The following is a 27,576-nucleotide window of genomic DNA, read 5'->3' as shown; positions in this document are numbered from 1 at the left end:
TCCACCCGAAAACGATATTCAGCTTCATGGAAGAGATGGGTGGGTTGGTGCCTTCAAAGGCAGGTGGATCCCATGGGATCAAATGTAACTGAGATTTTGAATTTCCTGTCGGAATGTGCAGAATCAGGCCTTGCTTACAGGTCAGTTAATAATTTCAGGTCTGCTATTTCTGCTGGGCATGATCAGTGTCCGTGTGGCTAACCCTCCTCTGCCCAGGTATTCCACTTTATAGGATGTTTCTAAAGTTCTCTCCCTTCTGGAATCCTGGCCGGATAATGTTGACTTGTCTTTAAAATAGCTTTCTGCCAAGCTTACCATGGTACTAGGCCTCATTTCATGTCGAAGAGTGTCGGATGTTCGAGCCTTAGACCTCGCTGGTAGGATGTTCTCTCCACAGGGTGTCTCTTTTGTGATCACTCGACGGACTAAGACCACGTCTCGTTCAGTGGAGTATCCTTCCTTTCCTCATAATAACAAGTTAGGTGTAGTACTATGTTTGAAGTGTTATGAAGAACGTACTATTGCACACAGGTCTGATTCTTTGGGTCAATTGATAATTTCTGTCCAGAAGCCATTCGAACCAGTCTCTGCTGCTACCTTAGCTAGGTGGGTTCGTTGGGTGATGTCGGAGGCAGGTATTGATATTTCTGTTAATGGTGCCCACTCTGCCAGAGGGGCTATGGCCTCCAAAGCCTATTTGTTAGGTTCCCGTTTGGAAGACATCCTCAAAGCAGCGGACTGGTCTTCTGATTCTATGATTAAAGTTTTTTATTATAAACCTATTCCTCATGTTTCTGATGCTGTGATTGATGAGCTTTGAACCAGCATAATCAAAAGCCTCTGGTCCTGCTATAGAATACAACATTTTCTAGCTATCGCGACAAGAATTTTAGATTCTATTAAGGACACGGAGGCGAAGATTATCCCAACCGTTGGGACAGTTTATGCAACTGTGAAGTTGTTTGATGTTATGTTGTGCTAACAACTTTTTGTGCCCACCCGATGAGAAATGAAGTTGTGGGTTCCGTTTCTCAACCTTGTTTTCTGTTTTAGGAAGAGTTGATTGGCTACTCCGGATAGAGCTACTTGCCTTCCTGACAGAAGCGGATGTCTTAGTTTGCTGTGGATTATTCTCCGTTGAGAATTCTTAAAGGAACTGTTCATCTCTCCGTTGAGAGTTTAAGACTTTGGGTTTGTTCTTATTGGACTGAGTTCACGCAAAGAAAAGAGGAAGACAGATTAGTGTCTCTCTACTTTGTATACTTGATAATGCAGTGATTGGCTGTGATAAAGGAGGCGTGGTTCAAAGCCTCATGGGTATTGATGTTTTTTATTGTTGTAGTTTTACTTTCATTGGCTGCTATGTTTGCAGTAAAGAAATAGAGAAAGCATAATCCTCGCCTCCGTGTCCTTAATAGAATCTAAAATTCTTGTTGTGATAGCTAGAAAATTTTGAATTCTGAAACATAGTCGCAGGAAAAGGCTGACATTATTACCCACTCCAGGCTCCCTGGGTCAATGAACTTTTCCACTGCAGATGAGCAATGAGCTCAGCCCACTACTAGTCTGGGAGCACATCACATCCAAAAATGATTTCTTGTTGTAGTTCATTACAATGCATGCCTCGCAAAGCGAGCAGCGCATGCGCTGCAACGCTAAGCGAGACCTAAAAAGTAGAAAAAGTTCTCCAATATTTTTCTATAAGGTATAACTGACACATGATTGGGGTCCTTGACACTACATGAAAATAAACGATATTAAACAAATATTTTGCTCTCGAGTTATCAGATACCCTGTTGAAAGAAATTATGTTTCCACCATCTATTTAGTAAATTCTTAAATCTCAAATATCAAAGCTATGCGGCTCCTACATTCTTGCTGTAATTTACCACAGCAAATATGATAAAATGTGGCGAAATCCTGAAGGTTCGTGGCAGAAAATATATAGTTGCTGAGGTGCAGTTACAGCTGAAGATGGCGCTCGCAATCCATTAATCTGGGAAATAGTGTAAAAGGAGGCTGCATTTTCCTGATGACGTCAAAGGGAACAGCCCTAAATCTACAAATGTGAAGGAAGGCTCGCGGCCGGAAGTAAACAGAGTAATAACAGGGGGCGGTCTGTGGGAGCACAGGAAACAGAGCACCGAGAGGATCGAAATCGAAACGAGACCAAGAGACTCGGAAGCTAGAAAAGACATTTAAAAGGGCGTAGGAGGAAAGGAGCCAGGGTCAAGCTGAAAAGCAAAACAGAAGGAGATCTTCGTCCTCCCCCGACATCATGGCAGCCCCGATGTCCACCCCAGAGCTGGTCCAGCAGGTAATAAGAGGAGGGCATCACCCTAATCCTTTCAAAAGGAGACTCCGTGTCGTTTGTTTATTAAAACTTGACTGGCAATCTTTTCCACTGTAATTGACTACTTGTCTGTGGTGTGTTATTGTTTTGTCAACCATCCTATACGCTATGATTCTAGCCTTATGTACCCTATATGCCTGCTATTTTGTTCTCACAGCAGTTAGTGTACGCCCGATTACTGATGTCGTCAACATCAGTCTTGATTTTTTGGGAGGGCGTAGCCAGTCAGAACTCCTGATAAAACACTAAACACGCACAGGTTTTATTTTCGGAGGTGTTCCTAACAGGTGTTGCACCCGCTTTTTGTACCACATGAGCATTTTGGTATTGCAGAAGGGACCATAAATGTGTTGCCTCTTGCTTAATACCACGCTGGTGCCGGACTCTGCACCAACGCGATCTCAAGGGGGCTTCCCTCATTCGTATGAGGTCATGGCAGATGAGGGAGACTGCGATCAGTGGACCCGTGCCATGTTATAGATGCAGAGCAAAGAGGAAATGAAGAGGGGCGCTAACTGTGCGCCACATAGAGGGTCGCATAGTCGGTGCATATTCCAACGGCATCCCTTGCAGGGTGAGTGGGTCCATGGACCCTCAAGTCATCCTTCTGCAGTTGGGTGCACGCCTTTACTGCACAGGCCTGCAGTCTACCCCTATTTGAAATGCAAGCTAGACTGACGTTTGAACAATATACTTATGGCAGCTTCCGAGTGTGCGACTGCACTTTGAACAACACCTGCACTCGAAGGGGGTAGGCGACCAACCGTCCGTAAATGTCACGGACCGTCCGTCATTTTGGTATGTTGTCCTCATCATTCCTTTTACGGACGGACGCCTTTTGTCCGTAATTCTGAGCATTTCAGAAGGCTGTGCTGTTCCCTTGTGAGAAGCCCCAGGAGTTAAAGCTTCTCACAATTGGGGCCAGCTCGCACTTATTTTTTTTTTAACTCTGCAGGATGCAGCAGCCCCTCCCCGAGCTCACACAAGGTGTGGACGGCCCATTGTCATTCTGATGAAGGCTGATTATCACATTTAGAATGACAATGGGCCGTCTGCCTAAAACATACCATGTCCAGGCAAGCGAGTGCCTTGGAGCCAGTGCCAGGGGGCTGTTTTTTCGGCATGCAGCACTCCTTTTCCTTATTACGAGACAGAGACCTGTCTCCTTATGAGGTGGTTTCTACAGATTTTTTTCACGATGTTGCAATGATACACCAACTCAACGATGATCCATAAGTAGTCACCACCAAAGAAAGGTTAGAGTTCACAACAAGCAATAGTGAAAAAAATGCAATGATTTTATTGGAAGATTGCATTTGCTACTTTTCAACAAAGCTTTAAGTCCACTTAATGTTAAGATTGGTAATGTTATAATTTTGGAGTAATAGTGATGGATTTAAACCAGGCACGTAAACAAGTAATGGACTTTATAAGTCAATTTGGGGGATATCAGTGGTAAAGGTGGGACTTTGTTTAATATTATGACTGACCAAGATTTTACATGCAGGTTTAGGTTTGTCTGTTGTCATTCCAACAAGCTCGCCTTGGTGCATTGTCTCAGGGCCACCCTTCAAGTTCCTGTACCCTGCTCTGTTATTTGCCCAGCTCTGCAGCCACACAGGGTCATCCTTCCCCGGCCACCACATCTGATGGGGCCTGTCCTTTCAAGTTCCTGCAAATTCCTTCTCCTGTTTCTTTTTACCCTGTTACTATGCCTACTTAGGCAGGCATGTCACTGTCCCAGAGCTCCCTACGCCATGCAGCATACCTAGCAACACTGCCCCTCTTTTCCTGTTATCGTCAATGTTCTATGCCCCCCAACTCCAGTGATGTGTGGTCAGTTTGTTGTCCAATAAGGTAAATGAGTATTGTAAAGTATGGCAGGGTGTGATGTGCTGTGAAGTGGTGTTTTGTTTTGATACATATATGATATAATGGAATGTCAAGTAATGCAGAGTGCCATTTGCTTCAATTTCCTTTTAACATATTGATGAATTCGTTTTTGTTAGATACTGGGACACCCAGAACCATTTTATGCTTAAAATATGCAAATTTACCAACATATTAGCAGCCCCCAGGTGCACGTTACCACATGGTTTGAGATTCTGGAGGAGCTGATGACATGGAAGAACCCCGCTAAACATGAAGGGCTCTGAAACACATCTTATTGTTGGGTCCAAACCAAATTCTATCATCATTTTGCAAAATGGGATCTCACCTGAATACATTTGGCATTCTTACTACATACCCCAAAATAGACTCGGTACTTGGGTTCAATGTGAAATGATGAAGTAAGTTGTGATGTCTATATTTGGTGAGCGGTTGAGTCCAGGTTCTTTCATCCATGTCTCCTAAAAACGGGAGTATTCACAGGCCAACATAATTTGGTGTTGAGAACTATACAAAAGATCTGTTTGGAGGCTGTCAGAGCATCAGTGAACAGGCATGTGCAACTCTCTACAACTCTCATCTCTGATGGTGAAACATGAAAATGTCTCCTACTTGCACTAGTATCCTGTGATGATGAGAAGTATCTCTAACACGTTAGTTTTACATTTATTATAATAATAATAAAGACATTTATAGAGCGCATGGATAATAATACGCCATCTCGGCGTGTCCCCGCGCTAAGAAAAACAGGAGAGAGGAAGAGAAGCTCATTAGGGGGGGAAAGAAACAGTGCGAGGCAAGAGGGCAAACGTAAGCTATAAGGAGAACAGATAAGTTTTAAGTTTACGTCGGAAGGTAGTTTCTAAAGGCTCCAGGCGGAGATGGATGGGAAGTTAATTCCATGCTGTGGCAGCCGTCACTCTGAAGGACCGGCCTCCCATTTTTTTCTCTCCTGTATCGGTGGGTCACAAGCGTGCCCGAACCGCTAGATCTTAGTGATCTGCGTGGTTCGTACCTGGTAACCAGACCTGTCAGATATCCGGGGGCTTTATGCCAGATGATCTGATGACATATGAGGAGTGCTTTGTATTTTATTCTTTTTTTCACCGGAAGCCAGTGGAGGGCATCCAGGGAGGCTTTAGAGTTGGCTCTTCGTGGGAGTCTAAGCACTAGGCGGGCTGCAGCATTTTGTAATATCTGGAGTCGTCCTATGCTTTTACTCGAAACTCCCAGGAACAGGACATTACCATAATCGAGGCGTGAAGTAATTAATGCCTGGGTCATAGTGCGCCTGGCCTCTAAAGGAAGGAGATCTAGGGTTTTGTTGAGAGTTTTAAGGACTCCAAAGCACTTGCCTACTAGACGGTTGATGTGTGTCTCATAGGATAGTGTGGGATCCATCCATATCCCTAAGTTTTTGACTTCAGTACATGGTGTTGGCATGTCGCCTAAACAGTTAGGCCACCAGTCACATGTCCAGTGTCGTTGATCGTCACCAACCACCAAGACTTCCGTCTTGGATCCGTTCAATTTAAGGCAGTGCGTATCCATCCAAGTGGCCAGTGCTTGCATACAGGCTCTGAAATTATTCGCCTCAGCAGCCGGTGTTTGGGTGAGGGTGAGTAAGAGCTGTGTATCGTCGGCGTAGGATACAATCTCTACGCTGAACGATTGAACTAGCTCAGCCAGGGGTGCCATATATAAGTTAAAAAGGGTAGGACTTAGAGCAGAGCCCTGTGGCACTCCCTGTTCCAGTACCCACTCTTCAGACTGAAATGAGCCCCGTTGAACCTGAAAGCTTCTGCCTGTTAGAAACTATTTAAGCCAACCGAGTGCTCTATCAGTCACACCTCCTCTGTTCAGACACTGTAGCAAGGTGATATGTGCTACAGTGTCGAACGCTGCGCTCAGATCTAGCATGACCAGTGCCATGGTTAGTCCAGCGTCAGCTCCTTGACGGAGAGTTTCGGTGGCTCTTAATAAGGCTGTTTCAGTAGAGAAGCCTTTCCGGAAACCCGATTGGGAGGGGTGTAGGAGATTATTCTGCTCCACAAATGCCATCAATTGCACATTTGCAATTTTCTCAGCAATTTTGGCGGTATAGGGCAGCAGAGAGATTGGTCATAGGTTCTCTAGGACATCATGGTTTACATTCGGTTTTTTCCTAATAGGTAGTACAATTGCCTTTTTCCATTTTCTTGGCAGGGTCTGGGAGTCGAAGGATGTGGTGAGGACATGGCGGATGTAAGGTTCTAAAGTGGCTATACTAGCGGCCAGAACCTTTGGAGGAGCGGGGTCATGAGGAGAGCCCGATTTTATGCTAGAGCATATGGTAGCAAGTTCTTTACTTGGTGGGACAGTGAAGCATTCTAGCTTCGGTTTAGCAATTGCCATCGCTGGTTCCTTCATTTCTGTGAAGGTTTCTCCAGCCGCAAGATGAGTGGAGAAAGAGCTGTAAATTTTTTTGACCTTGTTGGCAAAATATGCTGCCACCTTGTTGCATTCCATGACGGAATCAATTTCCGGAGAATTGGAAAGCGAGACGACTGAGATTTCTTTATAGATTTTAAAGAGTTCCCTCGATGAGCAGTCTGCCTCACTAATTCTTTTCCCGTAGAAGGTCGCTTTAGCAGCTCTGACCTGTTTTAGATAGCTTCTCTGGGCTGTTTTGTATTGAAGCTTAGTTTGATCATTCTTATCCTTGCGCCAGAGTCTTTCTATCTTTTTGCACTCTGATCTGACCGAGTGCAGATCTGTATTATACTAAGGTGCCGTTCTCCTGGCTCTGTTTCCTTTTTTGGCCGTGGATAGAGGGGCTACCCTATTCAGGGCGTCAAGGATTCGGGTTTCTAAGTTTTGATTGGCGCTTTCACTATCTATGCCTCCCGGCATCCCACCTAGGCTTAGCATCTCGTTAAAGATGGGTTGTGAAATTTTTTTCCATCTGCGATGTGGGTAGCTATTATTGCCACTCAAAAGGGGGTAGGCTTGTTTACAATGTTAATTTCAATTTCAAAAGGGACTAAAAAATGGTCAGTCCAGGGGAGTGGGTTAGGAGTACTCGTGGTGATGCCCTCCCAGTTGGCGAACACCGGATCCAGTAGATGGCCATGGATATGTGTGGGTGTTAGGTTTTTTTGAACCAGATTCGTGTTTAATAATTCCTGTTTTAGGTCAATGACCTCCTTTAGCTGGATTTCATCAAAGTGGATATTTAGATCACCCATGAGGAGAACCTTCCTATGTCTCAGTGCTAATTGGGTGAGATGTTCTTGTAAGCTAGGTCTAAAATTTCAGAGGGTCCCAGGAGGTCTATAAAGGAGGACACCCGAGATATAGTCCTGAGGGCCAAGTTTCAGTGCAAATTTGCCGGCTTCGCAGTTATCTACTCCAAGAGGTTCAAGAGAGCACACCAGGGGGGCCTTGCTGATCACGGTGATGCCACCTCCTCGGCCTAATGGTCGATCTACCCTAGCTATGCTAAAGTCAGGTGGAAGGGATTCGATGATTTCAGGGTCGGAGTCTACCCCTAGCCAAGTCTCTGTCAGAAAGAGTATGTCAAGGCTCTCTTCAAGGAGCATGTTCCAAATTTGCAAGGCGTGTTTAGGGAGGGAACGACAGTTTAGCAGACCTCCTCTGAGGCTCTTGGTCCGTTTTTTGTTGTCTGTTTGTGTACACGTTTGAAATGGGCAGTGTCGGCATTTATTAGAGGAGATGACCTCCATATTGTGCCTGCAGCATTCATTTAACTGTCTACATGGATGATCACCTATAAACTCTAGGCTAGCATTCCAGTTTGGGCTACCTGAGATCCAGTACTCGCTTCTTCAGTTCTTGAAGTTCAAAAAGAGCAGAGGAGCTGTAAAATATGCAGTTTTTTAGCTTAAAGATTATGAAACATTCTTTCTCATGAAAGCAGATGGATCCCTAATCTTTTATCCTTTCATCGAGGAGTTAAGACTCTTAGTTCTCAGGAATAGTCAACTTCTCCTCTAACAGGACTCATTCCACCAGCTCTGTCTCTTTGTCAGCCTTCTTCTCATACCGAGAGAGAATTTAATTTACAATAATGTCTTATAAATACATATAGAGGGATATGTTGTGGTGTGATATTGAATGGTGAGGTGTGTTGTCTGATCTAGCATGTGTTTGGATGATGTGTTGGTGCACTGTATGCAAGAAAGCGGTGTGGCACAATGTGATGCTCAGGCAATGTGTTGTGGCGTTGTTGCTGAGATGGTTCCAGTCTAGCAACTAAAAATCTGTTGGGGTTCAACGTTGGCAGCACATCCAGTTTAGGAGATCTGTAGATTTTAGTACTTGCTCCGTGTGCTCAGGGCTGTTCGATTTTATTTTTAATCCAACAATGACGAGCAGTTTATGTTAAGTATTTACTTATATACTATTGCCTGACCTCCTCTGATGTGTCTGTAAAACGTACCTTTTGTCTGGAATTTTTGTCCTGAATTTTGACTTTCTGTCCTGAACTTTGTCCTGAATTTTGACCCTTTGTCCTGAATTTTTACACCCACCGTCCTGAATTTGCACCCATGCCAGTTGGTCAGCCTAATAGGGGCACTGTCCTCGTCTGCATCCAGGGCTTTAAGTGGGATGAAAAAACTGGGGGGTCTCTCAAAGGGGTGTGGCCTGTGTAATTAGGCTTAACAAACTTACGCTAAAAATCTGTGTTTAGCATAGTGTGCCGCCCGACTTGTATTTTGCTGTTTCTGTCATTGCATCCAGATATGTGAGACAACAAGTAACATCATACCTACAACAAGTAAGGACTATTGGCTTTGTCAATGGTTATTAGTTGCATAAGATAAATAAGCTGCAACTATGGCTTGCTACATATAATATTGAAAAAGCTTCCAATTAATGCCCTGGTGACCTTACCATAATGTTGCTGCTCTTGCGTTTCAGAAAAAGGAGGAAAATCCAGAAAGAAAATGACTCTTTAAAGTATTTTCCTTCCCCCACAACACTCACCTGGCATGACGTCATGACGTCATGCCGTAACTTCTCCACTAGTTAGAAGTGAGCAGTGTGGGCAGCGCTCATCGATGTGCCTGCTGTCTCGAAAAGGGTCTCTATCGGGCTGTTTTGCGCCCTGGCACTTTTTTCCGGTCTGCAGTGACATTGCTGTCACTGCAGTCCGGAAAAAAAACGTCCCGCCTGTGCCAGGGCTCAAAACAGAGCACGATAGAGACCCGTTTTGAGGCCCCCGTTAAAAAACTGGCGGTGTTCAGACCCCTTGAGACCCGGCCTACTTAAAGCCCTGTCTGCATCATGTAGTTTGTTGCATGCCCTGTCTTTGGGTCTCCGGCCTAGAAGTGATAGCCCAATTGAGTGGGCAGAGGACACAGCCTGAGTTGTAGGGCTTGAGGTATCATTAGTACTGCAGGTGAAGTGGACCCAGGGCTGGGAAGGGACCAAATAAACTACATTCATGATATCCTACATTCAAATCTGTCTAAATTCCCAATAAAATCACATTTTACGCCGGCCCACCCCATCACCGGGTAATAGATTAGACTTATTCTTCACAGCCGTGATGAGGGACCTCGACAAGGAACACCAGAAATAGCTATCTAAAAGGGAAAGCCTTACCTCAAATAGAACACAAAAATGATGAGTGTTAAAGGAACTTCGTGAAAATTGAAATATAATAATTAAAGAAGCCGACAATGGTGGGAATGTGGCCTTTCTAAATAAGGAAGACTATCTTTATGAAGCTTATCAACATCTTGGTGATAATAAGTGCTACATGAAACTTCACTACAACCCAACCTAACAGATACAAAGCAAACTAAGTAAGCTTCTTGACAACTGGTATAGCAAGGACTTACCTTGGAAGAAAAACTATCTTTTTATCAAATATCAAGTGACCCAAACTCTATACTTGCTGCCCAAAATTCATAAGGCTGGCACACCACCTAAGGGCAGACTGATTATTGCAGGCATCGGCTTTATTTGTTCTAATATGGGAAAATATATTGATGCAGAACTTCAGCCATTCGTTAAAGACCTATCCTCTTTATTCATGGAAACAAAGGATATTCTTCAAAAACTCCAGAAGATTGATTGCCAACTGGATTACTTACTAGCAACCATAGATGTAATAAGTCTGTACACCTCAATCAAACATCAGGATGGAGTTGAAACAGTAAGGAAATGTCTGACTACGAGGTCAATACATCTTCTAGGAAGGAACAATAAAGCTTGCAAATAAATACCTGTGAAATATCGGTAGTGTCGTTTTTAGGTCTCGCCTACGCAGTGCTTAGGAAAAGACCTTTAGCAATCGCTTCAGCTTTGCTGCCAAAAACGTGCACGCATTGCATTGCTTTGAATGCAACGCGTGTCCGTTTGGCAATTCCCTTGCGGGAGTGAGCTTTCAAACCATGTGTTAATTAGAAACATATGGTTCCTGCTCGCTCCCGCAAAGGAAACAAGCGCTGGCCACCTCCTCTCTCCCCCCCCCCCCCCCCTGCTGCCTCTTTTCAGCACGAGGCGCGCACGCTTGTTCTTTTTTGGATCCATTTCACAGGGAAGCAACTAAATGAAAGAAGGAAAGAGGTTGTGAACCATTTCTTCAAGTCACGGTTTTCAGTGAGGGCAGATTTAGCTAATCTCATGGGTTCTGTGGGAAGTGTGAGGATAGCAGCCAGCTGATTCACTTACTTTGAACGGGTGCAGCTGGTTTGGAAAACTGATGTATTGCAATGCAGTAATTGGCAGACCCCTACTCTTCCAGGCAGTTGATCTGCTTTGGTGCATGATGGATGGGTCCTCCACCCTTTTCCTTGACTGCTTCATCTGCATGCATGAAAATGCATGCTGTCACTTAACCCCTTCCATGCTGATGACGAGCTGGGCTCGTCATGAGGTAGCCTCCTGGCACGCTGATGACGAGCCCAGCTCGTCACGTAACATGCGCTTTACAAAATCTCAGCGTACGAGCGGAATTCCGCCCGCACGCATGCGGTTAAAGGTCTTCAACTAACGGGCTTTGCTCAAGTCCTCTTGGCAGCCTAAGAAATGGCCACCATCTTGATTCATGCTGGGCATTGCTACTAGTTTGTCTCTTGGTGCCAGGCTGCAGGCTTAAAGCTTTTCGTAGACAATCAGTGCGATGTGTTCTGCACTTTGTGCTGTAGCACTTACCAGGTTTTGGTGGTTTCTACCATGAAATAGTTCTCGACTGTGCTGCGTAGCATTTTAATTTTATTTTACCTGACCATCCTTCTTTGTTTAGATAGCCCATGATCGCTCATTTCATGAAAGGTTTGCTAAGTTTCCTAACTCTGCGACACATTTTGTTCCACAGGGGAACTTACATTTGATTCTGCCTTTTCTCATGGCAGCACCATTTGAATTGATACGAGTTTGTCTAAACTCGCAAAAATGGCTTTTTGTAGGTGGTTACTTTGGTCTAAAGTGTCGTAAAGTTGCAGACCTGGCTGGCCCGGCTGCTGTTTACTGAATTTTTCCCAGACAGCTTGTTCTGTATGCTAGCCCCTCCTTTCTGCCAAAGGTGGAGTTTGCTTTCCGCATGTTTCAGTCTGTTACTCTTCTATTTCCTCTTCATCTTTGAAAGGAGAAAGGGTGGATAAAACTGGGAGGACGGGGTGGGGGCTAAGGGGGGGTGTCGTTAGGTAAGATTAGGAACAACAAGGGACCCCAATTCAGTCAGCAGGAACCTCGGGGAACATACTTTGTACATGCAACACTGGTCCCATGCATACAAACAATTTGAAATAAATAAAATATAGACAGAGTCAATCTATATTTGGAATGACATGTCCAGCCGGACAGTGGTCTTTAGAGTTTACTCAATTTGTACTTTGTTATACCATAAGGAGTACCTTCCACAATTCAGCCAGTGTGGAGCACAAGCCTGTGCCCAGCACTTACAGAACTGGTACAGAGGGTGGATGTAGGGAGCAAAGAAGGGCTTTTTATGGCAAAGCACGTTTTTCTGTCATAAAATGCAATGATACAGAATACTTAAACAGAGCACCATTCAAAACACATAGTAATCACGTTTTTTAGCATTTGGTGCTCAAAAGGTCGACGGCGTTTCGGACCCCCTAGTAAATCACGGGGACCATCATCAGGACATTACATTGAAAGCCTTAACAATAATATAGCCTCTAAATGCCTAGAAGGGAAAGGAAGGAAATATATACATTTAGAACCATAAATTAAAGAAAAAATTATATGAACAGGTGACTTTGTAGTGACCAGTGAGAGACTCGACTCATAGGCGGGTGGAGTTGTTGGTGACAATGTGGTTCCAAACGAGCATGCTGGCGAAACAGTGCACAGTAGGTAGCGCACCGGATAACATGCACTATCTGTGATGAATATTCGACCATGTGGATTAGATCAAAATACCGCGGAGTGGGCGTGTTTGCTATCAAAAATATTGCAGACGGATATCATGGTCAAAAGTACTAGGTGGTTGGCGTGACACGTGCAGGATAACCGGCTAGGCGCAGTCGAGTGTGCCAGGTGGGTAGGTGTTTGTAACAGTCCGTGTCGAGCGTGACTGAAAACTATGGCCATTGTAAAAAGTGCACTTGTCAACGGGGCAGGGTGCAGTATCGCAGCGTTCAGCAGAATAGCGGTCTGCGGGGAGATGGGGAGCTCGCTGGCTTACCGTAAATCCCGGATTGGAACGGCGGTGGATAAAATTAAGTTGCGTGAGCCCTAAACCAAGAGAAAATCATTCAGTACACGGGCGTGCGAGTGGGGAAAAAAGGAAGCTGAAGAGTAGACCCGGTCTTACCACAATCGAGCTCACGATACCGCGGTACACGCTGGTATCCGTCGGGGGCAGGGGAACCTGAAAGAAACCCGAAGGGTTAGAACTAGCCTAAGGCCACAGGGAGAGGTCAGGATGTCCGCTGGTAACTCAGTGAACAAACTTACCGGATGGGTCGGTGTGCAGTTGTGCTCCCTGCCGTGCTCTTGAAGGAAGGGTGAGCCACTGATTATAGACTTCGCTGATTGGCCGAGGACCACGAGGTGAAAGGGGGCATAAAAATAAATGATGGACTAAGCTCGGCGGCCATCTTAGGAGAGTGGGGTGCCCAAGTGAAGTGTATGTGACATATTTAAAGGAACCACAATAATGCAAGTAAAACGTTACAGGATTACAGTGAAGAAACAAACAAGTAGACTCAGAGCCCAAACTAGATCAAAGCAGTCCATTCATCCTGCAGGTTGAGTCCTGAATTGAGACTGTCAGTCTTGAGAATCCATTTAAGTTCTTCCCTGTTCAGTAAACGAGTTAGATCGCCTCCTCTGGGTGGGATGGTGACCTGGGAAATTACAGTCCAACGAATGTCGTTTTCCGTGTGTCCTTTATCCAGAAAATGTTGGACCAGCGGGGCATTAGGAGTTTTACACCGAATGCGGCTTCGGTGTTGGGAGATCCTCAGCTTGATTTTCTGTTTTGTCTGGCCCACATATATCAAGTCGCATGGGCAAAAAATGGCATAAACGATATTGCAACTATTACAATTGGTAAAAGTTTTCAATACATTTCTCACATCCTTATAAACAAATTCTTTACCTTCCAATGAGTAATCGCATACAACACACGTACCACATTTGGAGTGGCCACGGAGGGGTGGTAGTTGCCAATGGTCATGCAGTGTAATATTTCTTACAGTTGGTAATGCCGCCCTTACCAATTGATCTTTAAGGTTTTTATTTTTCTTAAAAGCAAAGAGCGGGGACTCCCAATTCAAAATGCCTGAGTTTAGAATGTGCCAGTTCTTTTTGATACATCGCTTTACTCGATTTGAGACGGGTGAGTAGGTGGTTACACATACCAATTTATCAGATGGCTGTTTCTGCTTGGGCTCGAGGAGTGTCTCACGGGGGCAGTACCAGGCTCTTTTCATAGAATTCTTGATCAGGCGCCTGGGATAGCCTCTCGTTCTAAGTTTCTCAGATAGAGTACTAGCCTCAAGGAAATAATCCTCCTTTTTGAAACCATTTCTCCTCAGTCTTAAAAACTGAGAATATGGGCCTTATCCCCATCTTTAACATTTCAGGGCATACTCTCTCAACTCATGAATCATCTCTTCTACGGAGAGGACTATCCTTTGTCCCTGCTACCTATCCCAATTTTTTGGACCTTCAGTCTGAGTTGTTGGCCTTTTTCCGCAAACTAAGATTACGCTCCTACTTCGAACTGAATCCTTCGGAGCCTAAAACTGTCGTGACTCCCTTTAGACCACCATCCACTTTCTCTCCCACCACTAATATGATCCCGAGGGAAATTGTCACCTTTGAGAAAGTTATCTTGAAAGAAATTTCTGACATTGAAAAAACACACCTCTTCATACCTTTTAATATTTCACTCGAAGAGAAGACTGCCATTACCACCCTAAGAAATAATAATGAGCTGATTATTAAGCCAGCCGATAAGGGCGGCGGCATTGTTTTGCAGGGCATTTGTGATTACAAAGAGGAGGTACAACGTCAAGTCTCCAACACTGACCATTATTGTAAACTCCCCTGTAACCCCACCAAAGAGATACAGACCCTGATTAGACAACTCACCACAGAGGCCCTTTCCAATGGCATCATTAGCCAACATGAATATAACTTCTTGAATATCACCAATCCCGGTTATTTACACCTTGCCCAAAATACATAAAAGACTTGAAAACCCCCCAGGCAGACCGATAGTGTCCGGTTGCGGGTCAGTGTTGGAACCACTTGGTCATTACGTCAATTATTTTCTGAAGGATTTTGTGCCAGTAACTCAGTGTTACATTAAAGACAGTATGCATATGATCAACCTAATTGAGGATCATCCGTATGATCCTGACAACCAGACTCTTTGTACACTAGACGTTGAGTCTTTATATACTAACATACCCCAGAGAGACTCCCTGTTCGTAATGGAAAGTATTCTGAATACCCGACCCAGTCCACACAGGGTCCCCACCTTATTCATTATACAACTTCTGGAGATTTGCCTCACTCAGAATTTTTTCATGTATGACTCGCAATACTATCAGCAGGTACGTGGTACATCCATGGGCGCTATTTTTGCCCCAACCCTGGCAATCCTCTATATGGACTGGCTGGAGACCAACGCCATCTTGTCTCCCAGCAACCCATTCCATCAAGGGTTGCTTACCTGGAAAAGATACATAGACGATATTTTTCTCATCTGGGGGGGTTCACTGGATGAACTACAGGGACTCCTGCACTGGCTTAATAACAATTGCAACGGCCTTACATTCACTCTATCACACAACAGGCAGAACATTTCATTCTTAGACCTGAATATCCAACATCAAGATGGCACCCTGTATACCTCATTGTTCCCTAAACCTACGGAAAGGAATACGTTACTGAGCTATGATAGCTGTCACCCCAGGGCCCTGAGGGATAGCCTGCCATATTCTCAGTTTTTAAGACTGAGGAGAAATTGTTTCAAAAAGGAGGATTATTTCCTTGAGGCTAGTACTCTATCTGAGAAACTTAGAACGAGAGGCTATCCCAGGCGCCTGATCAAGAATTCTATGAAAAGAGCCTGGTACTGCCCCCGTGAGACACTCCTCGAGCCCAAGCAGAAACAGCCATCTGATAAATTGGTATGTGTAACCACCTACTCACCCGTCTCAAATCGAGTAAAGCGATGTATCAAAAAGAACTGGCACATTCTAAACTCGGGCATTTTGAATTGGGAGTCTCCGCTCTTTGCTTTTAAGAAAAATAAAAACCTTAAAGATCAATTGGTAAGGGCGGCATTACCAACTGTAAGAAATATTACACTGCATGACCATTGGCAACTACCACCCCTCCGTGGCCACTCCAAATGTGGTACGTGTGTTGTATGCGATTACTCATTGGAAGGTAAAGAATTTGTTTATAAGGATGTGAGAAATGTATTGAAAACTTTTACCAATTGTAATAGTTGCAATATCGTTTATGCCATTTTTTGCCCATGCGACTTGATATATGTGGGCCAGACAAAACAGAAAATCAAGCTGAGGATCTCCCAACACCGAAGCCGCATTCGGTGTAAAACTCCTAATGCCCCGCTGGTCCAACATTTTCTGGATAAAGGACACACGGAAAACGACATTCGTTGGACTGTAATTTCCCAGGTCACCATCCCACCCAGAGGAGGCGATCTAACTCGTTTACTGAACAGGGAAGAACTTAAATGGATTCTCAAGACTGACAGTCTCAATTCAGGACTCAACCTGCAGGATGAATGGACTGCTTTGATCTAGTTTGGGCTCTGAGTCTACTTGTTTGTTTCTTCACTGTAATCCTGTAACGTTTTACTTGCATTATTGTGGTTCCTTTAAATATGTCACATACACTTCACTTGGGCACCCCACTCTCCTAAGATGGCCGCCGAGCTTAGTCCATCATTTATTTTTATGCCCCCTTTCACCTCGTGGTCCTCGGCCAATCAGCGAAGTCTATAATCAGTGGCTCACCCTTCCTTCAAGAGCACGCCAGGGAGCACAACTGCACACCGACCCATCCGGTAAGTTTGTTCACTGAGTTACCAGCGGACATCCGGACCTCTCCCTGTGGCCTTAGGCTAGTTCTAACCCTTCGGGTTTCTTTCAGGTTCCCCTGCCCCCGACTGATACCAGCGTGTACCGCGGTATCGTGAGCTCGATTTTTGGTAAGACCGGGTCTACTCTTCAGCTTCCTTTTTTCCCCACTCGCACGCCCTTGTACTGAATGATTTTCTCTTGGTTTAGGGCTCACGCAACTTAATTTTATCCACCGCCGTTCCAATCCGGGATTTACGGTAAGCCAGCGAGGGCCCCATCTCCCCGCAGACCGCTATTCTGCTGAACGCTGCGATACTGCACCCTGCCCCGTTGACAAGTGCACTTTTTACAATGGCCATAGTTTTCAGTCACGCTCGACACGGACTGTTACAAACACCTACCCACCTGGCACACTCGACTGCGCCTAGCCGGTTATCCTGCACGTGTCACGCCAACCACCTAGTACTTTTGACCATGATATCCGTCTGCAATATTTTTGATAGCAAACACGCCCACTCCGCGGTATTTTGATCTAATCCACATGGTCGAATATTCATCACAGATAGTGCATGTTATCCGGTGCGCTACCTACTGTGCACTGTTTCGCCAGCATGCTCGTTTGGAACCACATTGTCACCAACAACTCCACCCGCCTATGAGTCGAGTCTCTCACTGGTCACTACAAAGTCACCTGTTCATATAATTTTTTCTTTAATTTATGGTTCTAAATGTATATATTTCCTTCCTTTCCCTTCTAGGCATTTAGAGGCTATATTGTTAAGGTTTTCAATGTAATGTCCTGATGATGGTCCCCGTGATTTACTAGGGGGTCCGAAACACCGTCGACCTTTTGAGCACCAAATGCTAAAAAACGTGATTACTATGTGTTTTGAATGGTGCTCTGTTTAAGTATTCTGTATCATTGCATTTTATGACAGAAAAACGTGCTTTGCCTTAAAAAGCCCTTCTTTGCTCCCTACATCCACCCTCTGTACCAGTTCTGTAAGTGCTGGGCACAGGCTTGTGCTCCACACTGGCTGAATTGTGGAAGGTACTCCTTATGGTATAACAAAGTACAAATTGAGTAAACTCTAAAGACCACTGTCCGGCTGGACATGTCATTCCAAATATAGATTGACTCTGTCTATATTTTATTTCTTTCAAATTGTTTGTATGCATGGGACCAGTGTTGCATGTACAAAGTTAGGTAAGATGGCCCCAATTTCTGTTGCTGAAAGTATCCATCAGAAGAAAAATTTACTTCTCTGATAATGTGACCAGTAGGATCCCGGCAGATTCATGACCACCCTCCCTCAGTACTGGTCATAAGACTTAAAGTTACATATACAATATTGGTATTGTACTATTAATCTGCTGTCGGTACTCCGTTCCTCTGCCAGCCTCTTTTGGGCACAAATGTTAAGTAGACAGCAGTGCTCCAGACTACCGTATTCAGTTTTTTTGTTGTTGAGCATAAGTTTTATATTCTAGGTAGATGGAGCTGTGGCTGTAGTCATGGGATAAACGAAAAGGTGTTAGTGGAATTCTTGCGTTACTCTCAGCTGCTAGTAATTACTCTAAGCCACGTTCCAGACCATATTTTTCTTTTTTTGCCCATACGAGAAACACCTGCAAGCAAATCAGGCTTGCTCCTGTAGTAGTGGTCCAGCCTGAACTGCTGGGCCAGGCCATGTCCTCTGAGTGAGAAAAAAGCAATCCCATCCCAGTATTGGCGTATTAGGCATAGTCCATGGGATACAGCTTGATTTGTACGGCACAGTGAACATTGGACCCACTTCCGACAATACTTCTTGCCTTTTAAAGGCATCTCACTGAGGAAAACAAAAGGTATGAATTTCACTTTCTAGCTATTACTTGCATTTATTTACATCTCCCCACCCCCTTACGAGGTAAGTAATCTTTGCTGCTAGATTAATAAAAATCTTTGCAAACTGCATATAATAAAACATATAACGTAAAACAGTGCTAAGTTGGGGATTGTCAGGTTTAGTTTCGTTTTTACAATTTTCATACAGCGTACAAAACTACAGACTAGCCGAACGTCACCCCCCTCGAAGCAGGCCTTCACCGCCTGTCTGCATGACGGTATTCGGTTTTCATTCAGACGCGGCTTTAGAAGCTGTCTTCGTTCGAGAACTAAGCTCTTACAGAGGCACAATAGATGTAAAACGTCCTCTTCGGGGTTATCGCATAGTCTGAGGGGGGCTGGATGAGTGCGTTTCCATGGCGGTAAATGTGGTTTTGCCGGTAGGATCACCAGCCTCATTACCAGAAGGCTTTCCTTCATACTTCTCGAGAAGCTTGTGCTTAAATATGGCTGCGCAACTACTAGAGTAGCTCTGAATCACAAACCAGCTGTGTGCCCTATTATTTATGTCTGTTTTATGTTTTTCTAGGGAAATGATCTTCACCGATTTGTTCACCAAGGCTTTAAAACTGTTGTAAGGTAGACCGGATCTACACAAGTCCTGTAAAGCGAGTAGCCTTAGTCCTGACTGAAGATAAGCCATAGCAGGGCAGTCAGTTTTTATGGTCATCTCTTTCCACAAGTATGAGTTTAAGGAACCAGAATTTGCATTCTTTATGTTATACCAACATTTGGCGTAAGTGCCCTTCCTTGCGATTTGCTGCTTTTGTAAGCAGAACTCCAGCCTTATTTGTGCTGGAGAAGTGTATTGTGGGAGATTGAATATTATTCTAACAGCTTTGGAGATCACCTTATCCAGAGTTGTTTCGTCGTTCCCTCTCATTGATTCGCTGCCATATGTAATTGGTGGTAGAAGCCTTGCCCGGAGTACTTCCAGTAGAGGGGTGAGATTGGGGCCAGTTATTTTGTGCTTGATGTTTTTTAGCGTGACAGCCAGTATGGTTCCTCTTCCTTGAATAGCCGTTTTTTGTTGGTGGTACGTTCCCATGCCATCAAAGATGATTCCCGCTTACCAGTCCCCTGCCCCATCCCTCACGTGGAGTCATGTGATGCCACGTTGTGGCACTTGAGAGATGTTGCTGAGTTAGTTTTTCAGATCCAGTCTGGCTTCTGGATGATATTCATAAGGTTTAGGAATCTGCGGGATGATTTAGTATCCACCAGCAATGTTAATGAAGAAAACTTTCTGTTTAATACTTTTAGCCTGCAAATGTTTGTTGGTGTAGCTATTTATTTGGTATAAACACTATTTGAATTTGGTGGAAAGAACTAGAGATGTATGAACAGCTATAGTATGCAACATATAATTGCTCTTCTAATTTCCGTTCTATAAATATTTTGAAATACGTTTTTAGGCATAGCTTAGACTACTTTAGCTGTCATGATAGCTACATCATATTCTTATTAATACTACAAACAGCAGGTAGAAGTGTTGAGTCGATCTCATTCAGGCATTGCTCATTTAAGTGTAATCCACTTTTTATTTTTTTAGTTCATTCCGCTGGATAGTATAGCTTGAGTGGGAAACTCGGTCCCTTTCAACCATTGGCTTGTGGGCAATGTCCATTAAAATTTGTTTACAGCTATTCTGGGTATGAAGAACAAGTTACTTACCTTCGGTAACGATATATCTGTAAGAAACAGTAGTTAGTATTAGATTCCTTACCTTAGAATATCCCCAGGCGTCAGTCTGGATCCGGAAACTTTTGCGTAGCAGTACCCCTGCGCGTCGGTAGGCGTCGTCTGCAGGCGTCCCCTGCGGCTCCGCGTCGTCGGCGTCGTGCGCCGTGATGACGTCGCTGGAGTATATAGACGCCGCCTCCGCGCGCTGACGTCAGTTCTTTGCACACAGCTTTTCCGCGCCAGAACACGCAGAGCCATGTGAGAACCAACACTGGTGCCATTTGAAACTAGGGCCCTGAAAGGGATGTCCTTAACCCTAGGTATCAGTTCGCAGAACGGGGAGGATGGGCGGGGCGGTAAGGAATCTAATACTAACTACTGTTTCTTACAGATATATCGTTACCGAAGGTAAGTAACTTGTTCATCTGAAAGAAACAGGTTAGTATTAGATTCCTTACCTTAGAATAGATACCCCAGCAATACCAACCCCGGTGGTGGGTCTGCGAACCAATACAACCTACACCAGAAAGTCCTGGAGGACCGAACGGCCAAAGAAGCCATCCCTCCGGACTTGACTGTCCAGGCAGTAGTGCCTCGCAAAGGTGTGCAGCGAGGCCCACGTGGCCGCCTGGCAAATGTCCTGCAAAGGGACTCCCCGGCCCAGGGCAGTAGTAGCCGCCGTGGCCCGAGTGGAATGGGCCCTCAGCCCAACAGGAGGCTCCTTCCGAGCCAAAGAGTAGCATGCTTTGATGCACAGGACGACCCACCGAGAGATGGTCCGTTTCTGTACCGCCCTTCCCTTCTTCTCACCCACGTAGCCAACAAACAGTTGGTCATCCACCCGGAACTGGCGTGTGCGATCCATATAGAATGAAAGCGCACGTTTTGGGTCCAGACGATGGAGCCGCTCTTCATCCTTTGAAGGATGCGGAGGCGAGAAGAAAGAGGGCAAGGTGATGGACTGCCCAATGTGAAAAGCAGAGACTACCTTGGGCAGGAAAGAAGGTCTAGTCCGAAGAACCACCTTATCAGGATGAACAGACAAGAAAGGAGGTTGAATAGAAAGAGCCTGGAGCTCACTCACTCTCCTGGCAGAGGTGATGGCTACCAGGAAGGCCGTCTTTAAGGTGAGAAGACGGAGAGGACAGGAATGAAGGGGCTCAAAGGGAGCGCACATCAGGAAAGTCAAAACCAGGTTCAAGTCCCACTGAGGCATCACGAACGGAGTTGGAGGATACATGTGCGTGATGCCCTTCAAGAATCTCAACACAATAGGGGACTTGAACAAAGATGGCTGATCAGGTAGCCTCAAGAAGGCGGAAAGGGCAGAAAGATAGCCCTTGATAGTGCCCAGAGCAGAGCCCTGCTGGGCAAGGGAAAGGAGGAAGAGGAGAACCTCAGACAGAGGGGCAGAAAGGGGATCCACAGCCTTCGCTGTGCACCATGCCACAAATCTGTTCCACCGGCAGGCGTATACCGACTTTGTGGAGGGACGCCTGGCTGCCAGAATGACATCACAGACTTCAGGAGGCAAGTCAAATGGCCTCAACTGTCGCCGCTCAATCTCCACGCATGGAGGTGGAGACTGGACAGGTTCGGGTGGAGGACCGTCCCCTGCTGCTGCGACAGAAGGTCCTCCTGAAGGGGCAGGCGGATCGAGGGACCGACTGTCATGCTGAGTAGCTCGGGATACCAGTACCTTCGAGCCCAGTCCGGAGCCACAAGGATAACTTGGGCCCGGTCGCGCCTGATCTTCTTCAGCACTCTGGGCAGAAGTGGTATAGGCGGAAAGGCGTACAACAGACCGCAACTCCACTCGCGCCGAAAGGCGTCGCCGAGCGAGTGCCGTCTTGGAAACTCCAACGCGCAGAACTGATGACATTGCGCGTTCTCTTCTGTGGCGAATAGATCTAACCAAGGCTCTCCCCATTGCTGAAAGAGGCCTCTCGCCACATCCGAGTTCAGACGCCATTCGTGATCCACCGAGCACCGACGGCTGAGTTCGTCCGCCCTGGCGTTCAGAGAACCTGCCAGGTGTTGAACCGTCAGAGTCACGCCCTGACGTTCCAGCCATTGCCAGAGGCGCAGAGCCTCTTGGCAAAGGGTCCACGACCCCACACCGCCCTGTTTGTTGCAGTACCACATGGCGGTGGTGTTGTCCGTGAACACCTGCACTACACTCCCGTTGACAAAGGGGAGGAATGCCTTCAGTGCTAGGCGAATCGCCCGCAGCTCCAACATGTTGATATGGAGCCGGGACTCCGCCGGAGACCAGAGGCCTCTGATCTCCGCCTCTCCCAAGTGGCCACCCCAGCCTTGGAGGGACGCGTCCGTCACAACCACGTGCTCCGGTTGGGGAAGGGAGAGGGATCTGCCCCTGACCCAATCGCGGTCCGTAAGCCACCACTGCAACTGTCTCGCAGTGCCCTCCGAGATCAGGACATGGTCGGATAGGTTGCCCTGATGCTGGGCCCACTGAAACTTCAGGTCCCACTGCAGAGCCCGCATCCGCCATCTGGCGTGATGCACCAGAAGGATGCAGGAGGCCATCAGCCCCAGAAGCCGCAGCGTCAACCTGACCGAAACCCGGGATAACGGCTGAAAGATGGGAATCAGAGCCTGAATATCCCGGACCCGCCGTTCCGGAGGATAAACCCGAAACTGCGCCGAGTCGAGAACCGCTCCGATGAAAAGGAGCTTTTGAGAGGGACACAGGTGTGATTTCGGCACATTGATGGAAAACCCCAGCTCGTGCAGGAGGTCTGCCGTCATCTGAAGGTGGTGGACGACTGTCTGGGGCGAGCCCGCCTTCAACAGCCAGTCGTCGAGGTAGGGGAAGACTGAAACCCCTAACCGGCGCAGATGAGCTGCGACCACCGCCATCACTTTCGTGAACACCCGTGGGGCGCTGGTAAGGCCGAATGGGAGCACGATAAACTGAAAGTGCTCGTGGCCTACCGTGAACCGCAGGTAACGCCGGTGGGCCGGCAGGACGGGGATGTGAAAATACGCATCCTGCAAGTCCAACGCTACCATCCAGTCTTGTGGGTCTAGAGCAGCCAAGACCTGAGCCAAAGTCAACATCTTGAACTTCTCCTTCCGGAGGAAGCCGTTGACGTTCCGTAGATCCAAGATAGGACGCAGGCCTCCCTTGTCCTTCTTGGGTACCAGAAAGTAGTGGGAGTAGCAACCACACCCTACTTCTGGCCCAGGAACGCGCTCGATGGCCCCCTTGGCCAAGAGGGCCGTAACTTCCTCCTGCAGAAGTGTCAAGTGGTCCCCCGACACACGGTGGTTCTGCGGTGGCATGGCTGGAGGAGTGGACTCGAAGGGGAGGGCATAGCCCCTTCGGACAAGCTGCAGCACCCACCTGTCCGATGTTATCGCGCGCCAGCGGGAGTGGTGATGGCGAACCCTGCCACCCACTGGCGTCACGTGAGCCCGAAAGCTCGGACTAGGAAGGCTTGGATGCCGCAGCGGAGGGAGGCGTGGACTGACCACGACGCTGGCCTCTACCGCCACCACGGCGGAAACCACGGGCGCCACCGCGCTGGGGAGCGCTCTGCGCCGCGTGGCTGGCAGCACGTGTGGGACCTCCCCTCCCTTGGCCACGAAAGGGCCGAAACGAACCCGTCTGCTGGCGCTGGGTCGAGAGACCCAAGGACTTGGCCGTGACCCTGGAGTCCTTGAAGCGCTCCAGCGCGTGGTCCGCTTTGTCACCAAATAGGCGACTGCCATCAAATGGCATGTCCATAAGTGTATTTTGGACGTCTGGTGAGAAGTTGGCAGATCTCAGCCAGGCATGGCGACGAATCGCCACCGTAGTGGACATGGCCCGTCCCAGTGAGTCTGTGGTGTCCAGACCACAACGGATCGAGTACCGCGCCGCATCCCGGCCTTCAACCAAGGCCCGGGTGAGCTTGTCCCGCACTTCCTGGGGGCATTGCGGCAAACACTCCTCGACCGTATCCCACAGGGAGTGGGTGTAGCGGCCCAAGAGGCACGCGGTGTTACAAGACCGCAGTCCAGCGCTCAAAGAGGAAAACACTTTTTTACCAAATTGGTCGTACCTCTTTGATTCCCGGTCGGGCGGAGCCGACGGAAATGCGGACTGTGAAGTGGAGGCCTGGATCACCAGACTCTCCGGGGAGGGATGGGTGGACAGGAAGGCAGGGTCGTCCGAGCATGGACGGTGACGCCTGGCAACGTTCCGGTCAACCGGCGCACCAGAAGCGGGCCTGGACCAGGTGCCCAGAAGGACATCCGTCAGGGCCTCATTAAACGGCAGCAGAGGCTCCTGGGGGCATGACTGCGGTTTAAAAACTTCCGTCAGAATATTCGGTTTGACCTTCGCGACGGGGAGCTCAAGGTGTAAGGCCTTGGCAGCCCTCATCAGGACCACCGAATAGGCAGCACCTGCCTCGGACGCCACAGGGGACGGAGAGACAAACCCAGGGTTGGGCGACTCGTCCAGGCCACTGGCATCACCCAGATCACCTACCCAGTCCACATCATACTGGCAGGCACGGGATAGAGGGTCCTCAGACCCCTCCCAACCCTCTCCATACTCCTCCTCATCATACCCATATTCTGGATCGACGATATAGACATCGGGGTCAACGGGCCCCATCGGCGTCGGATCCGGCGTCGTCCGACGCCGGTCCGGCTCCGAGTCCGGAGTCGGGGAGGAAAGGGGGGTGGCGCCGCGCGGCGTCGGTGCCGGGGACCCGACGCCGGCCGGAGCCGACGGCGGAGTCGCTGCACCACGCGGGGGCGGTACCATGGGTTGGCCCACAGGAACCGACGCCGGAGAGGCCGGGAGACCAGCCGGCGACGAACCAGAGGGAACCAGCGGCGCCGGGGCCGGAGCCACCGGCGGCGCCGGGGCAGGAGCACCCGAACCGCTCGGGCCCCCAGACGGGACCGACGGGCCCGCAGGCGCCGAAGGCCCCGCCGGAGAAGACCTCGCCCTCATAGCAATGAGGAAGGCCTCGATCTCCTCACGCGACGCGCCTTCCCCAGGGACCGACAGGTGTGGGGTAGACGGCGTCGGCGACCCATGCGGGACCGCGGGGGTGGGGTCACCCGAGCCCCCGGCCGCAGCACGCGGGCGTCGGGGGGAGTCGGGGGTGCGATGGCGACGCCCCGACTTCTTGTGCTTACCTGACGAGCCGGAGGAATGGTGGCGACTCCCGGAGCGCCCATGGCGGCTCCGCGACCGTTCCCTCGACCGCTCCCTCGACCTCCGACCGGACCGGGACCGCTCTCGACGCGGGGCCGACAACCGGAGCTCGAGAAGCTTGCGGGACCGCTCCCGCCTAGCTTTTCCAGTCAAGGCCCGACAGTCGACGCAGGACTCCACGTCGTGGTCCGCGCCCAGACACCGGAGGCAGAGTCGATGGTGGTCGGTGACCGACATCAGGCGGTCGCACTCGTCACAACTCTTGAAACCGGGCATCCTACCGGCACCGTAAAGATCAATTAGTTAACAAAAAACTTGGTCAAAAGACCGGAGTACTGCTCTTCGGATCTGCGCTAACTGGCGCGGAAAAAAGAAGAACTGACGTCAGCGCGCGGAGGCGGCGTCTATATACTCCAGCGACGTCATCACGGCGCACGACGCCGACGACGCGGAGCCGCAGGGGACGCCTGCAGACGACGCCTACCGACGCGCAGGGGTACTGCTACGCAAAAGTTTCCGGATCCAGACTGACGCCTGGGGATATTCTAAGGTAAGGAATCTAATACTAACCTGTTTCTTTCAGATTGTCTGGTAGTGTCACAACATTTTGTCTATCTGCCTGCTGTCTGCTTCTGAAAGGGTGAACCACTGGTGCACAAAACTGTCACTCTGATCTTGTGAGCTGGTCTCTTATTCTAATATCCCCTTCATGTTGCCCTCTGTTACTGTGACTCAGAGCTGTCTGTTTATCCTCTGCCTAGCCCACACTGCATAGCCCCTTATTTATTTTCAATCCTGAATAACCGGCAATCATACTGCATGGTATGTTTATCACAAGGTTATGCAGTATCAACGCATAATCCTTGGAGTTCTTGATGGTGTAAGTTTCATATGACTCCCACCTATTCCACATATAATCACTATATATACACCACTGCCATACTCCATTCCATATACTGGTGTACAAGTGGCCCGCCTTGTTCTTAACATACCTAAACGTGTCTCTGTTAAATCGGGTATTCGCTCATTAAATTCGCTCCCTGTTAAAAAGCGATTTGTATTTAAGGCTTTATGCCTGGTCTTTTCAGCCTTAACCATGAAGGTTCCAAACATCTCTGCACTTATTAATTGGTATGTTTCTCGCAGATCGCGCAGATCTTTTTCTGGCAATAAAGTCACCCTAGGTATCTCATGGTCAGATGGGGGCGGCAGTTCCTTTTCTATGGCTGCGGCAAGGATATGGAGCACCTTACCTGCCCACATAGCTAAGTATGATGCTTTTGCTGTGTTTAAAAAAAACCTCTGAAAGCATTGGTTTTTTGGTCCTGAGTTGTGATGCTGGGTTTTTATTATCGTGTCCTGCATGGCTTAGCACCTGGATACCCTCATTTTAATGAGCTTTATAAATGTTACTTTAGTTGTATTGTTTGACAGTGTTCTGTGTGCAAGAGTGATTGTGAGCTTACCTCTTGGTTTGTCGGTGCCGGTTTTACTTGTACGCTTGCTTACCAGAGTGGTAACTTCATAGCTGTGAACATACTAGATGCACGTTTTATCTTTATTCCTGGAAATTAGTATATATTTCTGGGACTTAAACGTGATTTGCAAGTTGCTTCTGATAACTCAGTAGCAGGTAAGTAATCATGCTGTGTCGATATAGAAAGTTAATAACCACAAATCCACGAGCAACTGAAAAGTTTAGCTGCAGAATATAACAATTCTGTTAAACGGGGCTGATTCTGAACTAAGTTTTTTGTGGCCATTAATCATTCTACCTTTTTATAGTGACGTCAGACTGTACTATGGTTAAAATTACTGTGTGGGTCTGCATGTTTGTTGCTATGCGCCTGTAATCATAATTCAGTGCTAAATATGCATCAAGTGATATGATCAATTTGGTTGTAATATTAATTATATTACTGGTCATATTGACGCCCTGAAGAAGTAGACACACTGCAAAACGTGTTGGCTGCCCACATCGAACCTTGAAGCCTGTATCATGAGATTTTGATGGATACTTTTACCTACA

General features: G+C 47.5%; 1 long non-coding RNA gene across 1 annotated transcript in view; it reads left to right on the top strand.

The window, feature by feature from the left end:
* Positions 1-2,066: 2,066 nt before the first annotated feature.
* The window catches only part of LOC144781875 (uncharacterized), a 43,485-nt gene continuing 17,975 nt past the window's right edge, over positions 2,067-27,576 (top strand). The window contains exon 1 of the long non-coding RNA XR_013601079.1: positions 2,067-2,317. This is a non-coding gene — a long non-coding RNA (uncharacterized LOC144781875). The remainder of the gene's footprint in view (positions 2,318-27,576) is intronic.

Source organism: Lissotriton helveticus, chromosome 9, assembly GCF_964261635.1.
Source record: "Lissotriton helveticus chromosome 9, aLisHel1.1, whole genome shotgun sequence".
NCBI classification, from domain to species: domain Eukaryota; kingdom Metazoa; phylum Chordata; class Amphibia; order Caudata; family Salamandridae; genus Lissotriton; species Lissotriton helveticus.
The sequence above is the reverse complement of the archived record's forward strand: the minus strand, read 5'-3'. Positions and strand labels throughout refer to the sequence as shown.